Below are 21019 nucleotides of genomic sequence, written 5' to 3'. Positions count from 1 at the left end.
AACAGCCACTTCTCCCGGTTCTCTTGTGAACCTCCTGTGGGTCTAATGTTGGCCAGCAAACAGGAGCCCAGTGCTTGCTGCTTCACTAGGAGCTTTTCAGGAAGTGTGGTCACAAGAGATGAGAGGTGATTTAGAAGTGGCACAGCGTCTGTCGCAAGGGCTTTCTTTGCTCCACAATAAATGCTACCAGACATGTAATAAATGCTTATGAGCATGTCCTCTGTAATCAGCACCCTCTAGAAAATTCCCCTCCCCCACTGCTCTTGGCCTTGGCTCTGGCCACACCCACCGCTCCAGAGAGCATTACCAGCTGTCAGTAGGTTCCTTTACAGGGATCTTCCCATGGTTATACATTTGGAGAAGCGGAGAATGTTTTACAAACACTTCCAAACGTCTCATAGCAATGAGAGGCCAGTGAGGAGGGTGGATGGAGTTCTCCTGTGCCACCGAAATCGGAGCTGGAGCGGATCCAGCTGGCTATGTCACCCCAGGCTTGTGGGTCATTGCAGAATCGTTCGCAGAAATTCCCGTTGCGTTGGATTTTGTCCAGGCCAGTGCAATGTGTTCAGGGATCACAGAGCAATCTCTCAAGGGAAAAAAGGAAGGCCTGTTGCTTGGAATGGCTTACAGCACTTTTGGTAGCCATCCAAGGCAGCTATCACTCATTAAATCTGCCTTCCCTTCCAGCAAAAAGCCAGCTGTATAGAATACCACATATAGAGCTCTAAGAATAGTATAGCACTCCAAGAACATACTGCACTTGGCCTAAATACAATTGTGCAGGGCTTGACAAGTTTTTTTTTTACTCTCAAAGCTGGGTGAGTTGGAACAAACAAACAAAAAATATTTTCCCCGAGTAGCATGCAGAGAAGAAATGAGAAAGACAGCATAGGAGAGCACTCTAGCATGCTGTTCTCTGACCTGGGCTGCCTTTTCAGGCCATGGATTGACTCCACAACCACCAAAGGATACCCATAAACCCCAGGGCCGTGGACATAGCGAACCCTCCCCCCCAACTCACTGACTTTACACTAGCCTGAGCAAGCCCCAAAGTCCCATAACAGGTGGTAATTTGTCATTTGCTGCAACAGGAATTTGAAACCATCATTCTCCACAATAAATATTTGGTTGATTTGCTGGCCTCCTTCCCATAAGTATAGAAAGTGAGGATGGGCCCCACCCAAAGTTGCAGTTCCGAGCAATAAGATCTCAGGGTGCACACGTTAAACCACACTCCGCTGTTTGTTGGAAGAAGAAATCCATGTGTGGGTCTATCCAGAAGAATCTGGGAAGATACTCTTTTTAAAAGGAGTTGGCTCTTGTAGGGATTTGAGAGAGCTTTTCTCTTCTACTTTAAAACTTTCTATACTGCCTGAGATCTTTTACTCAGTGTTACCTTTGTGGTCAGAAAAACAGCAATCTTACTTGCCAATCATTTTCCTTTTCTCAAGTGGGCAAATGTGACAGGGCTTCCAGCTTTCTGCTTTCTCCGGGGGGCGGGGGAAAGTACAAGGAGGGGGAGGGGATAGACAGCTGAGGGCCCTCAAAAATCAAGGTCACGGGGAGACCAGACTTCGACCATTCCTGGATATTCGTCTCCTGCTCCCTGCCCGCAGAGAGCAAACGTTGCACATCACTACACATCATCAGCCCCTTGGCTAGCTAACCGCATTTCATCCTTCAGTTCTCCTCGTAGATGTCACTTTTTCCAGGAAGCCAGCTCTGCCCCGCCAAGCTTGAGTCCCATGTCCCTCCCATGTTCTTCCAAGCCACCTGCACTGTGATGATCTGTTTACATTTTGGCCACCCCCACCAGATTTGCAGTCCCTGAAGGCAGAGGTATTTTATTCATCTGTGTAGCCCTTGTACCTTAGGAAAGTGCCCACAGACACAATAAATATTTACTGAATAATTATTTGTTTGGGGACCTTTTATAATCAGAACCATTTAAGGGATACAAAGATGAAAAACAGGGGCACCTGGGGGGCTCAGTCAGGTAAGCGTCTGACCCTTGGTTTTGGCTCAGGTCATGATCTCACTGTTTGTGCGTTTGAGCCCCACATTGGGCTCCATGATGACAGCATGGAGCCTGCTTGGGATTCTCTCCCTCCCTCTCTCTGCCTCTCCCCCACTTATGCGCTCTGTCTCTCTCTCAAAATAAATAAACTTATAAAAAAAAAAGATGAAACCATTTGTTTTCAAGGAACTTATAACTGAGTTGGGGAGACAGATATGTCCAACAATTAACTATAAAACCAACCCCTGGTTTAAGGGTTAAAAGAGTTACAAAGAACCAAATATGAAGATAAGGAAGGTTTTGGACTCTGAACATTTCTCACTCATTGTGTTTTCTGGTTCAGAATCCCCATACTGGAATTGCTAGTATGGGGTATGTGCGTGTAGGTATAAGGATCAGGTTCTTAGGACCTTTGTTAGAATTTGACTCATGATCTTCCTTCTGTCCTTCTGCTGGCTGGCAGTTGCCCTAGGAATACCTGCCATTTAATCTTAATTGATGTTTGTGAAATGCCTTGTCTTCCTCTGCTGAAAGTCTGTTAAGTGTTGAGCATTACAGTGTTACAGTGGTTGTTTTATTACTAAAGCAGTGCCAACAAGGTTACACAACAGCTTGGATCAAGAAGCGAAACAAGGGCGGTGATCCTACTGAAGCTACAGGGGATGGGGATTTGGGATGGTAAAATGTTAATTACCCGAGACGGAATGTGGGCTGGAGTCCAGAACTGTGCTTCTGGAGATCCTTTCAGTCCCAGAGGCTGGGGCCGGCTCTTTGGCATTGGGTTCTAAGCATCCTGCCCTCCCCTGGCTGGAATGTTGGATTCACTTCGCTGAAAGCTGCCACAGAAAAAGAATCTAGTGGCCACCAGCCAGGAGCACACGTCTTGCGCTGCATCCGGGGCCACTCTGGAAGCTTCCCAGGAGCCGAAGGGCTGTTCCATTTGCATGTAATAAATTATTTATTTCTAAAGCGATGTATTCTTTATTTCTCTTTCGACTCTCTTTCTTCTTGTTTCTGGTTCTTGAGGTCTCTCTCTAAAGAGTGAGCTGAAGATGGATGAGTGGGGGTTGAGGAAGGTGGCTTGGCACACAAGGATGTGGAAATGTTAATTTATAGAGCTGAGAAAATAAACATAGAGGTAGATGAGCTTCTGGTCAGGAAACACCAAGACGGTTTCCTTTAGGATAGGGAAGAATGGGTGCCAGAGGAGAATGCGTGGTGGCAATGACAACCTCTCCATAGCTTTAGTCTCCCACAATGTCACCTCTGGAAACTGATGGGGGAACTTGCATTAGGAATGAAATATTTTTAAGATATGTTGGCTGGCAGGTAAGATTCTGGACGAAGGGAGAGGCACTACAGTAAAAAGAGGGTAGGCTCTGGAGTCAGACCTCCTACCCTCCAAATGCCGGTTCACTAATTACTCTCTATCTCGGTGACCTTGGGCAAGTGTCCTAACCTTTTTGGAGCCTTAGTTTTCTAACTGTAAAATTTAGACAATGTAAAACTCACACGTTTAACCAGATAATCCCTGCAAAGAAATCAGAATGGTAGTTGGCACAAAGTACGCACAAAATAAACGATGGTCATTATTATCGTCAATTATGGGTCAAAATGACCAGAGTCATGCAAACTCCCAGCCAACAATTCACTGTAGCACAGGGAATCCAGAACTGACTGACGCGCCTATTTGCCCAATAAGATCCCAGGAAAGAACTCTGTGGAATCAAACCAATGGCACTAGTCCTTGTTGTTGGACGGGTTTTCTGGCTGTTCCACCAATAGCTTGAAGATTTGACTAGGGAGTGACATTCTGACAGTCCAATGACGTACAACCAGCCCACACTCAGCACTTCGAAGGGGATAAATCAAGGAGCCGGCGCGTATAGATTCCGTTATTAGGCAATACTGGATGGAGAGAGGAGCTCAGTGGAAGCAGCGCGAGAGCGAGGCACCAATGAGCTAAAAAAGGAAAAAAGACGATGGTTGCGCCAAGTGAGCTCGGCCGCCATCATGCTCTAGTTTCCCCTTCGCCTCTCCGGGTCCGCGACCAAGGAAGCGGCCTCTGGGATGCTGAGGGGGTGTGTCCCCGAATGATTGGCGCAGGCAGTTCAGCCAATCGTAGCTCGTCAAACGGGAAGCACTTGACCAATGAGGGGCGACGGCAGCGGCGAGGAATTGGAGGGGCGGAACAGCAGCTTGATGGGCATAAAAGCCAGCCAGTGAGAGCCGGAAGCATCCTCCCTGTGGCCAATGGAGTGGGACTCTGGGCGGGCCCCCGAGTGTTTGTGTTGTGGTTTTGGGGGAGGGAGGCGGAGGGGAAAGTTTGTTTATTTTGTTTTTAGTTTCTGGGGTCCCCGTGTTTCTGGGAGGTGAAGCGGGAGGGAGTGACCCCCCCCCGCGCCCCTCAGTCCCCCTACTACGTCGCCTCCATAGCCTGCGGAGAAGCGGGGACCGCGCGCATCGCAGCGCATCGCCTCACAGCGGAACGCCGCGCACTCGGAGCCGGCGCGGCTCGGCGGTGAGTGAGGACCGACGGCCACTGCCGCCCTTCCCCTCCCCCCGCGCACCGCCCAGTCAGAGCTGGAGGGCCAGGTGGGCGAGGACGCCCGCGGGAGCGCGCGGCGCGGGCCGGCCTGTCAAGCTGAGTCGCAGCGTGTGCGTGTCCTCGCGAGTGAGCGCGCGCGGCGGGGACAGGGCCGGAGGGGGGGCGGGAGCGCGCGCGGGCCCCGGCGGGGGCGGGGGCGTTGAGCGCGCGCTCCGTGGGGGCGGGCGTGTGGTGGGTTTGACCCCGGGGCGGGGAGGGACGCGGGCGACGTCCGGCGTGCAGGGAAGAGGCGCCCCGAATGGCAGGGCCGGGGCTGGCGGGCGCGCGCGGCTCCGGGCGTCACGCGCCAGCAGGTGTGAGCTGGGGGAGGGCTTCCGGGTGGGCTGGTCGAGTCGGGTTCGCTTCCCGTCGCTGGGGGGCCTCCGGGCGGGGAGAGACGCCCCGTCGCGGCGGAGAGCCGGGCCCGCCAAGGCGCGTCAGGCCCCCTGCCTGGCGGGTGGCAGAGGGAGGCGTCAGGCCTGTGTGGGACCCGCGTGTCGGCGGGAATGCGTCCCCCTGCTTAATCCCGGCCGGGGGTGGGGGGTGGGGTCCCGCTCCCGCCCTTCACCCCAGAGCCCTGCGGTGTGTGGCCACCTTCGAGAGGCGATTCAGACTTTCCACAAGGAAATGGGACGAAACAGCACGAGGAGTGTTTTCGGGCTTCCTGTGGGCTGGCTTCCCTTAGGTTCAAGCTAGCGGGCTTATACCGGTGGGCGGAATACCCTAAAGTGGCTCAAGATACCCAGTAACGGTAGCTTCTTAAAGACCAGCCTATCCTCAGTTCTTTAGGCACAGTGTACCGGTCGGGCTTTTAAGTGTCCTTGCCATCTCATGTGTCTTTTGGCTGTTTTATTACTTTTTAGCCCCTATGCGAAAATTGTGCGAGGAATAAGGGGAATTTCAAGTTGGTCATTTGTATTACGATAGAAGCAAAATTATGCAACACAATTGGCCAGAGATATTTCTCCATAGTGAACAAAACGTCATTGGTTGCCTTTCCTCACCCTAGTAGTTAAGCGTACGGACATAAGGTGTATAAATTTTTGCATCTTAGCATTTTGTGAAAGTTGAACAATAGAGGCTGTTTCCTTCATTGTTGTGGGGAATTTCAATGGATGATAGCTTCCTGTTGATTGGGAGAAGCATCAATGATCTTGGCTTTGAAACTGTACATACTTGGTGGTGTTATGTAAATGCGTCTTTAAAGAACTTTTAGCACATAGTCTTGCATATCTACATTGTGCAGTTTTGCTGTAGGTAGGTAGTGGGAGGGGTATGAATGTAGGTAGATCCCTGCACTAAGGGATCCAGAGCACAAATCAGACTGGTTTGTCCCACTTGGGAAACAGCGATGATAATAACGATGCCTTTATATTTTCTTGGTTCTTGGCCGTTTTTAAGTGTTTGTCCCCAACATCATGTATTTGAGCAGAATAGTTTCTGATAGGACTTAAGAAGGAATTACCAAGCTGCATTTCTAAGGTAGCATATGAACATCATGCCCTTGAAAAAATCATTTTTTTCCTCATTCAAATGGAAGCCCTTAAAAATGTTTTAAATCAGAACAATACCACTTGTTCAAATGATAGTAACGTTAACCAACATTCACTGCCTGCTTCTCGTATGCCAACCTCTTTATATTTTTTCCTGATCGTTCTCTCAAGCCTGTGGGGAAGGTGTCATTACTGTTTTATGGATAAGAAAAAGATCTCGAAGAACCATGTTTAGTCTCAAGTCTGTCTGTTTTCAAAGTCTGTGCTTATTCCATTTTGCCTCCTAAAGTATCCATGGGAAGAAAGGCAGAAGGTAGACAGGAAAAGAAAAGGCAAGTGCCACTGATGATTAGGTTGCCCATACCTGACTTAAGAATTTAACGTTAGGCCACCTGGGTGGCTCAGTCGGTTGAGCCTCCCGACTCTTGGTTTCAGCTCAGGTCATGATCTCGCGGTTCGAGGTTGGTAAGTTTGAGCCCCGCATCGGGCTCTGCGCTGCTTAGGATTCTGTCTCCCTCTCTGCCCCTCACCCCTCAAGCTCTCTTTCACTCTTCCAAAATAAATAAATAAATAAATAATAAATAATTTAAAAAGAATTTAATGTTAAACTCATTCTTAGTTTTTAGAAATTAACATTTTTACAAAATTGCATCCATGCTTTGTCTTCATTTCTTCCCTGTTTGGTTTTTATAAAGGTAAATAGAAATGCATTTAATTCAGAAGGTCAAGGCTTTCAGAGTCCTTTGTGCAGATCTCCACTCCAGTACCTTGTGATTGTGATAAATCCTGTGTGCTCTTCCAAGGACCAGGCCTTACTCACTTTTGTATCTAACACGGTACTTGGCACGTAGTAGGAGCACAGTAAATGTCAGCTAACTAAGGAGCAGAGTTAAAAGTGTAATGATTTTGGGTTTGTTTTAGCGGTTTTAGTTTCACAGGACAATAATAAAGTAAATAATTCATGTGCAAAATGCACGTTCTAGAAGAATACGGAAATGGAGCAACTCATGGTGTAGAAGGTTGGCTCTGCCAGTTTGCTGAATCTTCCAGTTCCCCTTATCTCTTTGAGCTGTGTGCCATTCTGCTCTTCCTTTCATCCCCAGAGTTCTGAAAGAGGAGGCTGTACTGACTGCTTCTCTTCACTGCTCAAGTTTTTCTTTGAACCTTTGCAGCCTGGCTCCCAGCCTTACCACTCGCTGAGGCTTTTTCCAAGGTTGCCAATTACCTAATGGTTAAAATTCCCAGAGCATCTTTTCGGGATTTATCCTGTTATGTCTCCCTGCAGCAGTCCTTTTGACTATCCCTACCTCTTTAAAAAACGTTATTTAAAAGATTATATACAGTGGGGTGTGTGGGTGACTCAGTCAGTTGAGCATCTGACTCTTGATGTGGGCTCAGGTCATGATCTCGTGGTCATGGGATGGAGCCCCACGTCAGACTCAGTGCTGAGCATGGAGCATGGGATTCTCTCTCTCTGACCCTCTCCCCCATCCTCTCTCTCTCTACCTCTCTCTCTCAAATTAAAAACAAAAATAACATACAGTAACATTAACTTTTAGTATGTGTACAGTTCTATGAATGTTAACACAGGTATAGATTCGTGTAACCACCACGACAATCAGGATGGTTTCACCATCTCCCAAAAAGTTCCTCCTCATACTGTATCCCTTTTGATATAATATGAGGACTTCTTTCTCCTGACTTCTATCCCAGAGATAAACACCAAGGATCAGACTTAGGCTCCTTTTGTTGTTGTTTTATTTTTCTCTTTCTACTCCTGGAAAATGTTATTTACTTTTGGGACTTAAACTGTCACCTTTGTATCTGCTAACCTGAATATCCACGTCTGACCTCTCTTCCCATACTCCAAAACATCAATATTTACTGCTAGAATTCTTCACTATTTGTTCATATTTCATATGTTTAAAGTTATGTTTAATTTTGCCTCCTAAGCTAGCTCTTTATCCGATTTTTCTGTATTTTTTGGTGATGCCATCCTTCTCCCTGCTGGCGACCCTGGAACACTCGGAGGGCCCTATAATAAACTCTCTTATCCCAGACCTGGAATCCTGCTACTCAGCTACAAATATTGGCTCCTGCCTCTTTGCTGCCAAGCTGGCTCCCATTCAGTAGTCTGAGCAGAGTGTAGGTAATTGGAGTACTTAGAACGCCATGGGGATCAGACCACTTCTCTGGTCAAAACCCCTGTGGCTTCCCGCTGTACTGAGGCCCTTTTGGGATTTTATTTTTCATCCTATGAGACTCTGAACGATTGGCCTCTGCCTGCCCCTCCAGCCTTCCCTTGTCTCTTTTATGGCCCACCCCCCTTTCTGATGTCCTAATTACTCAGTCTTTCTTTCAGTTCCTTGAATTACCCAGACCTTTTCTTCGCAGCCTCAAGGTTTTTGTACGCACTACTCTCCTGGCTTGGGCTGTTCTTCCCCGCTTCCCCCTTAATCTTCACCCACCTGCCTCCAGGGTTGCGATTAAAATGTCACTTCTTCAGAGAGGCTCTCCTTTATGGCCTCCCACCACCACCCCAGTCCACCCTCAGTCAGGTCTCTCAGATCTCTTGTTCCTTTTTCGTAGCTGTCGCCACAATTTGTGATTCAGGACCACGTCTGTTTTGTTTCTCTTGTCTCCAGAGCCAGCCAAGCTTCAGGCTCACGGCAAACCCCCGGTAAATATTCGTTGGCTGTGTTGTGAGTCTGGGCTTTGCTTTTATAATTTATTGCCCTCTTGTAGTTTCTGGTAGCCTTGCATTCTACTCCTACCTTCTCTGGGACTTGATCTCACTGTTGGAAGTCTTGCCACACAGAGCTAGATCTGAAATTGCTGAAGAGGACACTGATCCTGTTCTTCTGAATTGTACCTCTGCCTGGGAGCCCTGACCCCTAACCCCTGACCCCCCACTAGATCTAACCTAAACAGTGGCTGACCTTGCTCAGTCTGCTCAGCAGTGCACCTTGGGTATCCAGGCTGGGCCAGGGCTTGCAGCTCACTCTTCCCTCACCTCACCCTGCTCTGGATTTCTCTTCTCCACCCAGCGTGTGACTTCCAAACACCTTGTGTACCATCCAGTTGAGCCTGCTTACCCTTCGACCTTTGCCAGCCTTTTGACATTGACAACTGCCTCTAGGGTCTTGATCCTACAGATTGCCCCCACACTAATCTTCCTGAAACAGCACTTTCTGTTTCCTGTCCCCTCCCCAGATCTAGCACAGGCACTTATGGTTGAAAACCTTCAGTGGTGTTTCATTGCCTAGAGGGTTTAAACTCTAGCTTGTTATTTCAAGTGCCTCAGACTAGTGTTGTCCAGTAGAAGTAGACTGCAGGCCACAAATGTGAGCCACACTGAAAAGGTGGAAAAAGTGAAATAGATTTTCATAACATTTTATTTACTTCAGTATACCCCAAATATTTTATGTAAACGTGTGATCAGTAAAAAAACAGTGAGATGCTTTACATTCCTTTTCGTTTTGTTTTGTTTTGTTTTGTTTTCGTGTTAGGTCTTTGAAATCTGGAGTGGATTTTTCACTTATCCCATCCCAATTTAGACTAACCACATTTCAGGTGCTCAGTAGCCACATGTGGCTAGTGGCTACTGTGTTGGACAACACAGCCCTAAGCTGTGTGCTCCTCAGAGTTGGAGAGCTCTACCTACGTAGTTCCAGCTGCTGGCCTTTGATAACTGTATTCCCCGTATCTATAGCCAGCTCCTCTCCAAACACCCAAACCTTCCTTGCTTGGGGATCCCAAGGTATCCCTAAAGTTCAGTTCTCACCGTTTCCTCTAACCCTTTAACATTATTTTTGTGTGTGTGTCACTGTTTTTTCATATAGTAATTACGGTAATTCTCATTTTGCTTATAATTTGGAATAAAGTTAAAAGGGGCGCCTGGGTGGCTCAGTCAGTTGGGCGACCGACTTCGGCTCAGGTCATGATCTCGCGGTCCGTGAGTTCGAGCCCCGCATCGGGCTCTGTGCTGACAGCTCAGAGCCTGGAGCCTGTTTCAGATTCTGTGTCTCCCTCTCTCTCTGACCTTCCCCCATCCATGCTCTGTCTCTCTCTGTCTCTAAAATGAATAAACGTTAAAAAAAAAATTTTTTTTTTTTTAAAAGTAAAGTTAAAATATTTTAATAACTGGGGGCGCCTGGGTGGCTCTGTTGGTTAAGTATTCGACTTCGGCTCAGGTCATGGTCTCACAGTTTACTAATTTGAGCCCCACATTGGGCTCTGCTGACACCTCAGAGCCTGCTTCAGATCCTCTGTCTCCCTCCCTCTCTCTGCCCCTTACCTGATTGCGCACACATGTACTTTCTCTCTCAAAAATAGATAACCATTAAAAAATATGTATTTTAGGGGCTCCTGGGTGGCTCTGTCAGATAAGTGACCGACTCCTGGTTTTGGCTCAGGTCATGATCTAGCAGTTTGAGAGTTCGAGTCCCTCATTGGGCTCCGTGTTGACAGTGCAGAGCCTGCTTGGGATTCTTCTTCTGTCCCCCACTCTTGGCCCCTCCCCCACGTGCGCTTTCTCTCTCTTTCTCTCAAAATAAATAAATAAACTTAAAAATAATAATAACATAAAAAATATATGCATATTTTAGAGGCACCGGCTCAGTCAGTTAAGCATCCAGCTTTGGCACAGGTCATGATCTCATGGTTAGTGAGTTTGAGTCCCGCATCGAGCATTCTGCTGTCAGCACGGAGCCCGCTTTGGATCCCCAGTCTCTCTCTCTCTCTCTGCCCCTCCTCTGCTCTCTCTCAAAAATAAACATTTAAAAGAAAACAAAAGTAAAAAAGATATTTTAATAACTGATATTTAACAAGGGATGGGCACTGACCAGTGGAAATAAGTGCCTGATGAACTAGAACTGATGGCGATTGTACACAGCCTCTGTGTTCTCATCTGTGTGTACCTGCTGAATAGAGCTCTGATCATTTGGAGTTACTGTATTGTTGGCCTCCCCCATACAACTATGAGTTCCTCAAAGGCAGGCTATTGTCCTACTCATTTTTGCATCCCAAGACAGCTCCTGACCTGGCCTATATAGTAGGCAGTCTATAAATCCTTTAAATGGACAAATGCTACCTTATATGTTGTTTTATTCTGTGTTCTATATTTTATCTTTCCAAATAGAAACTAGAATATAAGTCCTTTGAGGACAGAGATCATGAATTATGAAGGAGTATATACAATATTTTCTCAATGGTCTTCATAGGAACATTTCTTCTCAATGAAGATTTGCTTTAAAAAAAAGTAACTGGGGTGCCTGGATGGCTCAGTCAGAAGAGGGTGCAACTCTTGGTCTTGGGGTTGTTTGAGCCCCACTTTCGATATAGAGATTAGTTCAAAACATAAAATCTTAAAAAATATAAAAATTAAAAAATAACTGTTCAGGGATACCTGACTGGCTCAATCAGTAGAGCATGCCATTCTTTATCTTGGGGTCCTGAAGTTGGGGGCATTGAGATGCCCATGTTGGGGGCATAGAGATTCCTTAAAATGTTTGTTACAGCCCATTAGTGATGTTTAAAAAGTTGAATAAAGATTTTAAAAAATAACTGTTTAGATATTTTGGGTTTTCAGGCTGGGTCAGAAATGAGGTTTGACTTTTTTTTTTTTTTAATGTTTATTTATTTTAGAGAGAGAGAGAGAGAGAGAGAGAACAGGGGTGGGGAGGGGCAGAGAGAGAGAGGGAGACACAGAACTTGAAGCGGGCTCCAGGCTCTGCGCTGTCAGCACAGAGCCCGATGCGGGGCTTGAACTCACTCACTGTGAGATCATGACCTGAGCTGAAGTCGGATGCCCAGCCAACTGAGCCACCCAGGTGCCCCAAGGTTTGGCTTTAATGAGACTTATTTTCTTTTGTGGTTTGTAAACTGGCTCGGAAAGCAGCTTCAGAAGAACTCCTTGGAATTAATGCATACCCTTCCAGAGTTAGAAGCGCAGTTGGTTTTGGAAAGGCACTGCCCAGGAGTTAAAAGTCCTGGGTTGGTTTGTATTGCAGACATTTGCTTGGGTACCTACTATGCTTCAAGCACAGGAATGAATGAGAATTAAAAACTATAATAGTGTGAAAGAAATGCTCTTTTAACACAGAGATGAAAGGATTAATTCTTCCTAGGAAGATTTCATTTTTCTCTGCTCCGTTTTATTTTACCCATTTATAGCACGGACTGCCCTATGTCATGTTTCTAGGTCTGTCTCTCTCACTACATTATCAGTTTCTAAAGAGCAAGACTGTTGTATTCATCTCTGCATCCCTGAGTACTCACTGTACTGTGCCTGCCATATTGTAGGCTCTCAAGTGTTTATTGAATAAATAACCTCAAATAAATTACTTAGCTTTGCAAAACCTCCGTTTTTTCTTTTGTAAGCAGGGAATTCTCTGCCTCAGAGAATTGTTGAGGCTGCAAAAAGAATAGTTTTTTAAAACCAAATATCTATTCAATATATGTTCTACCTCAGTATAAGACACTCAATACACGTGTAAATCTGATCATATTTGTCCCCTGCTTAAAACTGTTAATGAGTCCCAAAAGCCCTGCCATACCCCTTTTGGAATATAAGCTTCATAAATCACTGGTCTCTCTTGTTCACTGAATACCCAGTGAACACCCTACCTTCTTTCCTGCCACTCTCCCCTTTGCTGCCTGAACTCTCACCACAATGACCCCCTTCTGGTTCCTGAAATGCATAGTCCTCTCCACTCAAAGTTTTTTCTTTGCACTTGCTGTTCCCATAGCTTGGAAGCCCTCCCACCCTGACCTTAGTTGATGCCTCTTCAATCCTGTGAGCTCAATTTATGACACTTCCTTAGTGACTTGCTAATCACCCCACCCCAAATTAGATGTGCTCCCCCCCGTTTTTTGTTGTGTTTTTTTTTTTTAATTTTTAAAGGGCGCCTGGGTGGCTCAATCGGTTAAGGGTCCCACTTCAGCTCAGGTCATGATCTCACGGTTCGTGGGTTCAAACCCCGCATCAGGTTCTGTGCTGACAGCTCGGAGCCTGGAGCCTGCTTCAGATTCTGTGTCTCCCTCTCTCTGTCCCTCCCCAGCTTGTACTCTTGTCTCTCTCTCAAAAATAAATAAACATTAGGGGCGCCTGGGTGGCTCAGTCGGTTGGGGGGCCGACTTCGGCTCAGGTCATCATCTTGCGGTCTGTGAGTTCGAGCCCCGCGTCGGGCTCTGTGCTGGCAGCTCAGAGCCTGGAGCCTGTTTCAGATTCTGTGTCTCCCTCTCTCTGGCCCTCCCCCATTCATGCTCTGTCTCTCTCTGTCTGAAAAATAAATAAATATTTAAAAATAAATTTTTTTAATCACTCAGAGCACTTAATAGAATTGTAATGAAATAATCATTTCATTTATATATTATTTCTTTGCTAGAACATAGCTATGTGAATAAAAATACTTCGATTTTTTTCACGTTTGTATAACCAGTATCTGGCATTGTAAGTTACACACAGTAGGTCTTAATAAATCTTTTTCACATGAAGTTAGGAAAGAGAACTAAAACTAAAAATAGAATTAAAAGAAGTAGTCATTAAAAAAAGTAGTCATTCTAGTGGTTTAAATATATGGGGGTGGAAGGGGCTTTCCTTTTTAAATTGTCTCCAGGTTCTTTTCATATTTTTTATTTTTTTTATTTTTTATTTTTTTATTTTTATTTTATTTTATTTTTTAACGTTTATTTATTTTTGAGACAGAGAGAGACAGAGCATGAATGGGGGAGGGTCAGAGAGAGGAAGACACAGAATCTGAAACAGGCTCCAGGCTCTGAGCTGTCAGCACAGAGCCCGACGCGGGGCTCGAACTCACGGAGTGTGAGATCGTGACCTGAGCCGAAGTCGGCCGCCTAACCGACTGAGCCACCCAGGCGCCCCTCTTTTCATATTTTTTAAATTACTGCTTATAATAGATACACATTTTAAGATTACAGAAAGAATATTGTTATTAAAATTTTTAATATGTCTGGAAATCTTAGTTACTAATGAGTGTCCTTTTAATCCTTATTAGTAGAAATGATCAGAATGGTTATTCCTGGCTCAGTCAGTGGAACACGTGACTCTTGATCTCTGGGTTATAAGTTCAAGCCCTATGTTGGGTGTAGAGATTGCTTAAGAATAAAATCCTAAAAAAAAATTTAAAAATTAAAATCTTTTTATATGCTAGGGACTAGGATGGCTACAGTTTCACTGAACATTTGCATGTGTACATGTGCTGAATGCTCTTAGACACTAGGACTACAAGAATGGGATGAGAAGAGATCTTTGCTCCCGGGGAGTGCACAGCCAAGTGGGCGTGACAGACTTGAACACAGATGAGTTCCAGTTGGTGTAATACATGCTGTGAGAGACAGTACAAGGGATGGGGCGGGGGGGAAAGGAAAGTCATCAATACAACTGGAAGTCAAGAAAGCCTTTCCAGGGAGGGAGACACTCCCAGTAAGTCATGGAAGAAAAGGGCATTTCAGGCAGAAGCAAAGGGAACAGCCTGTGCAGAGGTACAAAGGAACATATTTAGTATATGGAGAAGACAGCTATATGAAGAAGTGGTATGTTTTATAAAGCTGGTCTTGGGGTACAGGGCCAATGGCTGACTTACAGGCTGTGACATGCTACACTCAGATTCTTAGATTACGTTGCATTTCAGAACTGGAAATGATTTTAGAAATAATGATGCGATTCTGTATGTTTGAATTCATAAAAGCATTATAAAGTACCATTCAGTGTCAACTATACTTAAAAAAAAAAGTACCATTCAAAGAAGATTAGTCATAAACCAGAATGGTGCTTGTCACTGTACCTACAACCATGCAAATGATATCAGATGGAGTTAGAAAGTGGTGACTCATTTCAGCTTATCTGTAAGAGCAGAGTAAAGGAAGTGACCTCTTGCTTGACTGCCTGAGGTGAGTGTTGATCCATCTCCCAAGGGCCAGATGATGAACCAGTAAAAGGGATGAGATCAGAAAGCAGTATCTAGAAGAGCCTCTGGGTATGTGTACGTTTTTACAGCTTGAAGGTTGTTAAATTGGCTGGGGCTCCTGGGTAGCTTAGTCAGAAGCTTCCGACTTCGGCTCGGAACATGATCTTGAGGTTCGTGAGTTTGGGACCCGCATCGGGCTCTGCACTGATGGTGCAGAGTCTGCTTGGGACCCTCTGTCTCCCTCTCTCTCTGCCCTTCCTCCCCCCACAACCTCTCAAAAATAAACATTTTTTTTTAAAGAGTTGTTACATGTCTGTAAGTCTCCAATTGGTCTATTGAACTAGCATTAGTTTAATTTGATTCTCAACCATAATTAAGAAAGGAAGATTTGTTGAACATAAATCTAGCCCATTTTCCTTCATTTTATTCCTCTTTAGTTCACTGCTCTTTGCTTTCTTGTCTTCTTTCCATACCTTTTCCTCAGCTCTGTTACTTTTTTTTTTTTTTTTTGAGAGGAGTAGGGAGGGGCAGTGGGAGAGAGAGAGAATCCTAAACAGGCTCCATGCCCAGTACAGAGCCCCATTAGGGCTCACTCTCACAACCGTGAGATCATGACTCAGCCAAAAATAAGAGTTGGATGCTTAAATGACTGCCTCCCAGACCTGTTACTCTTAAGTATTGCCTCCTTTCCCCCAATTCATCCCATCTCTTCCCATCTTTTTTTATCCATTATCAGTAAGCTGTTTTCAGTTACAGCTGTGGGATACCTGTACTTTGTTGGCTTATACAATATTTCTCAGCTTTGCATGTTCAGAGGTTGATATTTTTCAGAATGATTGGAGGTTATGCTGGGGAGTGCTGGTTGACACTCAGAATATGCTAATTGACCATTTCAATGTCAATTGCTACAAATTCTTTTTTTTTTAATTTTTTTTTTCAACGTTTATTTATTTTTGGGACAGAGAGAGACAGAGCATGAACGGGGGAGGGGCAGAGAGAGAGGGAGACACAAATCGGAAACAGGCTCCAGGCTCTGAGCCATCAGCCCAGAGCCCGACGCGGGGCTCGAACTCCCGGACCGCAAGATCGTGACCTGGCTGAAGTCGGATGCTTAAGCGACTGTGCCATCCAGGCGCCCCACATTCTTTTTATTTATTTATTTATTTATTTATTTATTTATTTACTTACTTACTTACTTACTTTTATATGAATACAAATTCTGTGTGATCATTTGTTGATCTAGATTACAAGGGGCAAAAGAGATAATGGATGGTAGGAAGAATGACAGCAGTGAGTGTAGTTTATTTCAAGATGTTTGGAAAAGAAAGAAAGGAAATAATGGAATCAGGGCCAGGTTGAGAAAGCAACCTGTTAAGGTGAGAAATTCTACGTAAAGATGTGTAGCAAGGACCCAGGAGAGAGAGAAAAATTGAAACTGTTTGAATGGAGATGGTAGCAGGTAATCCACAGGGCAAGGCCACCAGATTCCTGTCAAGGGCATAGGTGGCATGATAATCCTTAGAAGTTCTTGTAGCTCCTCAACTAGAAAAAAGGGAGAAGTCAGGGTTCCTCTCTTGGTACTTTGAGCTCAAAACGAGTTTATACTGCTCTGGCTCCCAGCAGAATGGTTTGCACATAGCAGGTGTAGACATTCTGAGAGATAAATTCACAGGATGGAAAGAAAATACTGGTTATAACTTGAAACATGTTCTAGTTACTAGATCACATTGTGTAGTTTATGACAAATGAACATGTTTATTAATCCTGTGTCTTGTGAATAGGACGGGTTACATTGTATTCTTTTCCTAAAAGTGTTCATTTATCAAATGTATATATTTAAAATATACCACAATTTTTATAATGCTGTTTTGGCATGTCTTTATTTCAAAAACACACTGAGAACCTCAAAAAGTGGAAGTAGACGAGGTTTCCTCATTTAGGCCCAGGTCAGCATAGCAATTGAAATGTTTTGAACATCTACTAGGTTCTGGTGAGGAAAGAAGAAAAGAGAAACAAAGTAGAAGGATGAAAACTGAGACCCTCCAAGGACTAGATATTTATCCTTCCTGGAAATCTTACAAGATGGTCTGTCATACTCAGCAGGGAGATCTTTTACCCAGTTGTATATTTCAGTGGCAGTTCTGAATATAGAATCTCTCCACTTAGATGTACCAACAGATTTTAAAATAAATCTTTTCCCAACTACTCTTTTGTCAACCTCTCCACTATAAAACTTTCTATATTTTTGTACCAAAGTGTTTAGAATTTATGATATTTTTATTTTGTAGTTTGGCTGTATCTCCTTAAAAAGGCACGCTAATGACTGATTCCCTCTTAATGCGGGTGGGTCTGTGGATAAAGAGAGGAGGTTTTTTTATGCCCACACATTCCCATTCCTGAAACACAGCTCAGTGGGGAAAACATTACTTTTAAAACACAGAGAGAATTAGTGAAAAGGCTCTTTGTAGAAATAACAAAAACAAAACAATAGAATGGAAATGCAAAACACATCACATTTCGAGCCAGTAAGGGCTGGTTTGAAAACTTTAAAAAGGGGACCCTGTGCCCCACAGGCAGCTTGTGGCTCGGCCTCAGCATATTGTGACACCGCCCTGTGCTTCCTGAACCTGCCAGAGCCCAGGCTCAACACTGATGTTTTGTGTTTGCTTTGGAAGCGGATGCTCTCTAGACTTCTATTTACTGTACTTAAAAATGAGTATTTAATGTCATTTTCTCTTGTTTTCCTTTAACACCCCCCCCCCCCCCCAAGACTTGGGAATTGTCATTCAGAGTGCTTTTTAGGAAGGTAACTCTGGAGACTGGAGAGGGGCCTCTGCTTCACCTCCCTTAAAAGTTGTTGACTCTGTTGGGTCCCCTCATTGGTAACCCCCCCTCCCAATCCTGGGTCACCAAAGCCTGAACCACTGAATCTTGGAGCATTGTCATCTCCCTTAGCACCTTTCTCTGTGGCTTTGGACCTTGAGCCTCTCCTTTTTGCTTCCACTCCGCCATCCTGATTCTAAGTCACCCTCAGCTTGTGGCTGGATTATTAAAATAGCTTCCTGTCAGTTGCTCTGTTCCTAGTTTCTCACCAGAAAACATTTCCTACATACTATTTTCTTTATCAGCCTATGCTTTCTTATTCTGTGAAATCCAAACACCTGTGTTGGAGCCAGGCTCCTTCACTGCTTCCAGCTTTCAACTGTCATCCCCTAGTTTTGAACCTTTGCCTTTTTTTTTTTTAATGTTTATTTATTTTTGAGAGACAGAGGGAGACAAAGCATGAGTGGGGGAGGGGTAGAGAAAGAGAGGGAGACACAGAATCCGAAGCAGGTTCCAGGCCCTGAGCTGTCTGCACAGAGCCCAACGTGGGGCTTGAACTCACGAACTGTGAGATCATGACCTGAGCCGAAGTCGGATGCTTAACCGACTGAGCCACCCAGGCCCCCCTGAACCTTTGCCTTCTATACAATCTTTTCTCTATTTTCCATATGATTCTCTCGCTTTTTGTCCTCATACCTTATAAAAGGCTATTCCTTATGTAAAATATCCTCCCTGTTTCTGGCTTCCAAACCATTTTGCTTCTCACTCTCAGAAAGCCTTCTCTAAAGTTTTCTTCCTGGAAGCCTTTCTTTATTAAAGCCCTCTTTCATTTGGACAGTTTGTTTTCATTGATGTGATTGAATACACTACATAAATAAACTTTCCTAATTTCATTCATTACTTTCAGTGGCATTTTTGTCCGTTATTTTGTGTTTTTTTTTCATGTACAACTGTATCATTTACAAAGAAAGTCAATTTTATTTTCTGACCTTTGAGTTCTAAATCTTGCCTTATCGAACTGGCTAGGACCTCAGGTACCATGTCGAGTGGAAGAAGTATGAATGGGCACCTTTGCTTTTTCCTTGGATGTAGGGGGAAGACATCCTACTGTTAAGTGTGATGTTACCTGTGTTTTTCCTAGTTCCTTAGCTGCTACTCAGCTGAATACTGGAGGGATCCCCCTACAGATCTCGAGAGTTCTTCCTCTGTGCGACTCTTCCTTTCCAGTGCTGTTCACTGCAAACTCTAGCTGCCTCAGCCTTCTGGAAATCTCAGCTGCATCTCCTCAATTCAGGGAGGTCTCTGAGTTCCACTTGGGTTTCCCCTCCCGGCGGCTTGGTGGCCTGGAATCTTTCCCTAGGCAGTAAGCTAGGGCAATTGTAGGGCTCAGCTTGTTTGTTTACCATCTCTTTAGGGATCACTGTCCTTCCTTGCCTGATGTCCAATGTTTTGAAAACCGTTATTTATATATTTTGTCCAGTTTTTTAGTTGTCTGTCTGTTTGTTTGTTTTTTTACCTGCAAGGGTACATCCGACTGCTGTTACCCTGGCTTTTCTGAAAGTGGAAGTACTGTCTTTTCTTAAAACATCTGAGGAATTATTTAGGAGTTGCTTCCAGAATAAGAAATACTCTTTGGAATTTCCGTAGGGAAAAATCTTCATTCTTTCAGGGTGGATTTGATTTAGCGGAGCAACCAAGAGCCATTTTTCAGGTCTGGTTAAGTGATTTGTCTGGGCAATACTGTTTGGGGTCCAAAATGAGTTCAAAGTAATGAGGCACATTTCCTTGTGTGATTTGTAAATTGGTCTGGAAGCAAAGTAGGAGTTGCAAAGTATTTTCAGTGATGGCAACCTGATTGAGATAATTACCTATGTAACTTCTTAGGAGTGTGTACCTTGAAAAATAACTTCCATTTGAACGTTTCTATATATTGATTGGTATATATTTAGTATCAGTTTATATTTACAGCTTGGATTTAACTGCTTCTTATAAGGTTTCTTAAATTGTTTTTATGTGATAGTCTCTCTCCAAATTGATTATAAACTCACTGACCTCTGGATAGTTTTGTACCTCGTCTCACTATGCTGTACTCAACTGTGGAAGCTCCTTAAATCAGGATAGTTAACTAATTTCTAGTTAACTATAATTACCTGATAGTTAACTGATTCATAAGGAAACAAAGATCACTCTGTCAAAATATGCTACAAGATATAAAGGATATAAAATTGGGTTTTGATACCTGTATAGCATTATTAATGCCTTCATAATTTAAAGTTACTCATGTAAGATATTGAATTCCAGTAGCATGAGCACATATCTGTATCTGTCTTAACCTTGCAGGAATTATGTGAATGACTTAGTTCAAAGAGATGCCTTGAATCTGGATCTGTTATGTAATTAACCAAGGAATATCCTTAGAACCTAGTAGATTGGTATATGTGCTACCTTAGATGAACCCTATATCACTGGATAAAATTCTTTGCGGGGGGTGGGGGGCGGTAGGGGGCAGAGGAAGGGTAACAGTCTTTTCCCACAATCTTTGTTTTTTGTTTTTTGTTTTTAATTTTTTATTTTTTAACGTTTATTTACTTGAGAGACAGAGCATGAACGGGGGAGGGTCAGAGAGAGAGGGAGACACAGAATCGGAAGCAGGCTCCAGGCTCTGAGCCATCAGCCCAGAGCCCAACGGGGGGCTCGAACTCACGGACCGCAAGATCGTGACCTGAGCTGAAGTCGGACGCTTAGCCGACTGAGCCACCCAGGCGCCCCGTCCCACAATCTTTGTTTACTGGCACCTGCAGGTCCATTAGTCCCACCTCCACCTCCCATTAGAGAATAAGGGCTTTTAGAATATATTCTTAATGGATTAAATTCTTAAATTTTTGACTTTCAGTATATTTTTTAATTTCCTGTTTTTAGTTAATTGATTTTACAGCTTTACAGTTCTTTCATAGTCAATCTTGTAATAGAGACTTTCGTTATTCATACTTACATGATGTCCTCTTGGCTTGCTCTTTTTTTTTTTTTTTTTTAATTTTTTTTTTCAACGTTTATTTATTTTTGGGACAGAGAGAGACAGAGCATGAACGGGGGAGGGGCAGAGAGAGAGGGAGACACAGAACCGGAAACAGGCTCCAGGCTCTGGGCTGATGGCTCAGAGCCTGGAGCC

The 21019-nt window shown here is 44.4% G+C and overlaps 1 protein-coding gene and 1 long non-coding RNA gene across 6 annotated transcripts in view; one reads left to right on the top strand and one right to left on the bottom strand.

Annotated features, from left to right (window-relative positions):
* Window positions 1-2569: 2569 nt before the first annotated feature.
* LOC121040307 (uncharacterized) lies at window positions 2570-4092 on the bottom strand. Its single transcript, XR_005795232.1, has 2 exons — window positions 3530-4092; window positions 2570-3135 (listed from the first exon to the last, which is right to left on the bottom strand). It is a non-coding gene; the product is annotated as an uncharacterized LOC121040307 (long non-coding RNA).
* Window positions 4093-4321: 229 nt separating this feature from the next.
* Window positions 4322-21019, top strand: part of TNRC6B (trinucleotide repeat containing adaptor 6B) — a 248718-nt gene continuing 232020 nt past the window's right edge. For 3 of the 5 annotated variants that reach the window (XM_040490760.1, XM_040490759.1, XM_040490757.1), the window contains exon 1: window positions 4322-4538. The gene's annotated coding sequence lies outside the window, so the exon portion shown is untranslated. The other 2 variants (XM_040490762.1, XM_040490758.1) reach the window with 2 other exon arrangements.

The sequence above is a fragment of the Herpailurus yagouaroundi genome, unplaced genomic scaffold (assembly GCF_014898765.1).
Source record: "Herpailurus yagouaroundi ecotype Mexico unplaced genomic scaffold, PumYag 182, whole genome shotgun sequence".
Lineage (NCBI taxonomy): Eukaryota > Metazoa > Chordata > Mammalia > Carnivora > Felidae > Herpailurus > Herpailurus yagouaroundi.
The sequence above is the reverse complement of the archived record's forward strand: the minus strand, read 5'-3'. Positions and strand labels throughout refer to the sequence as shown.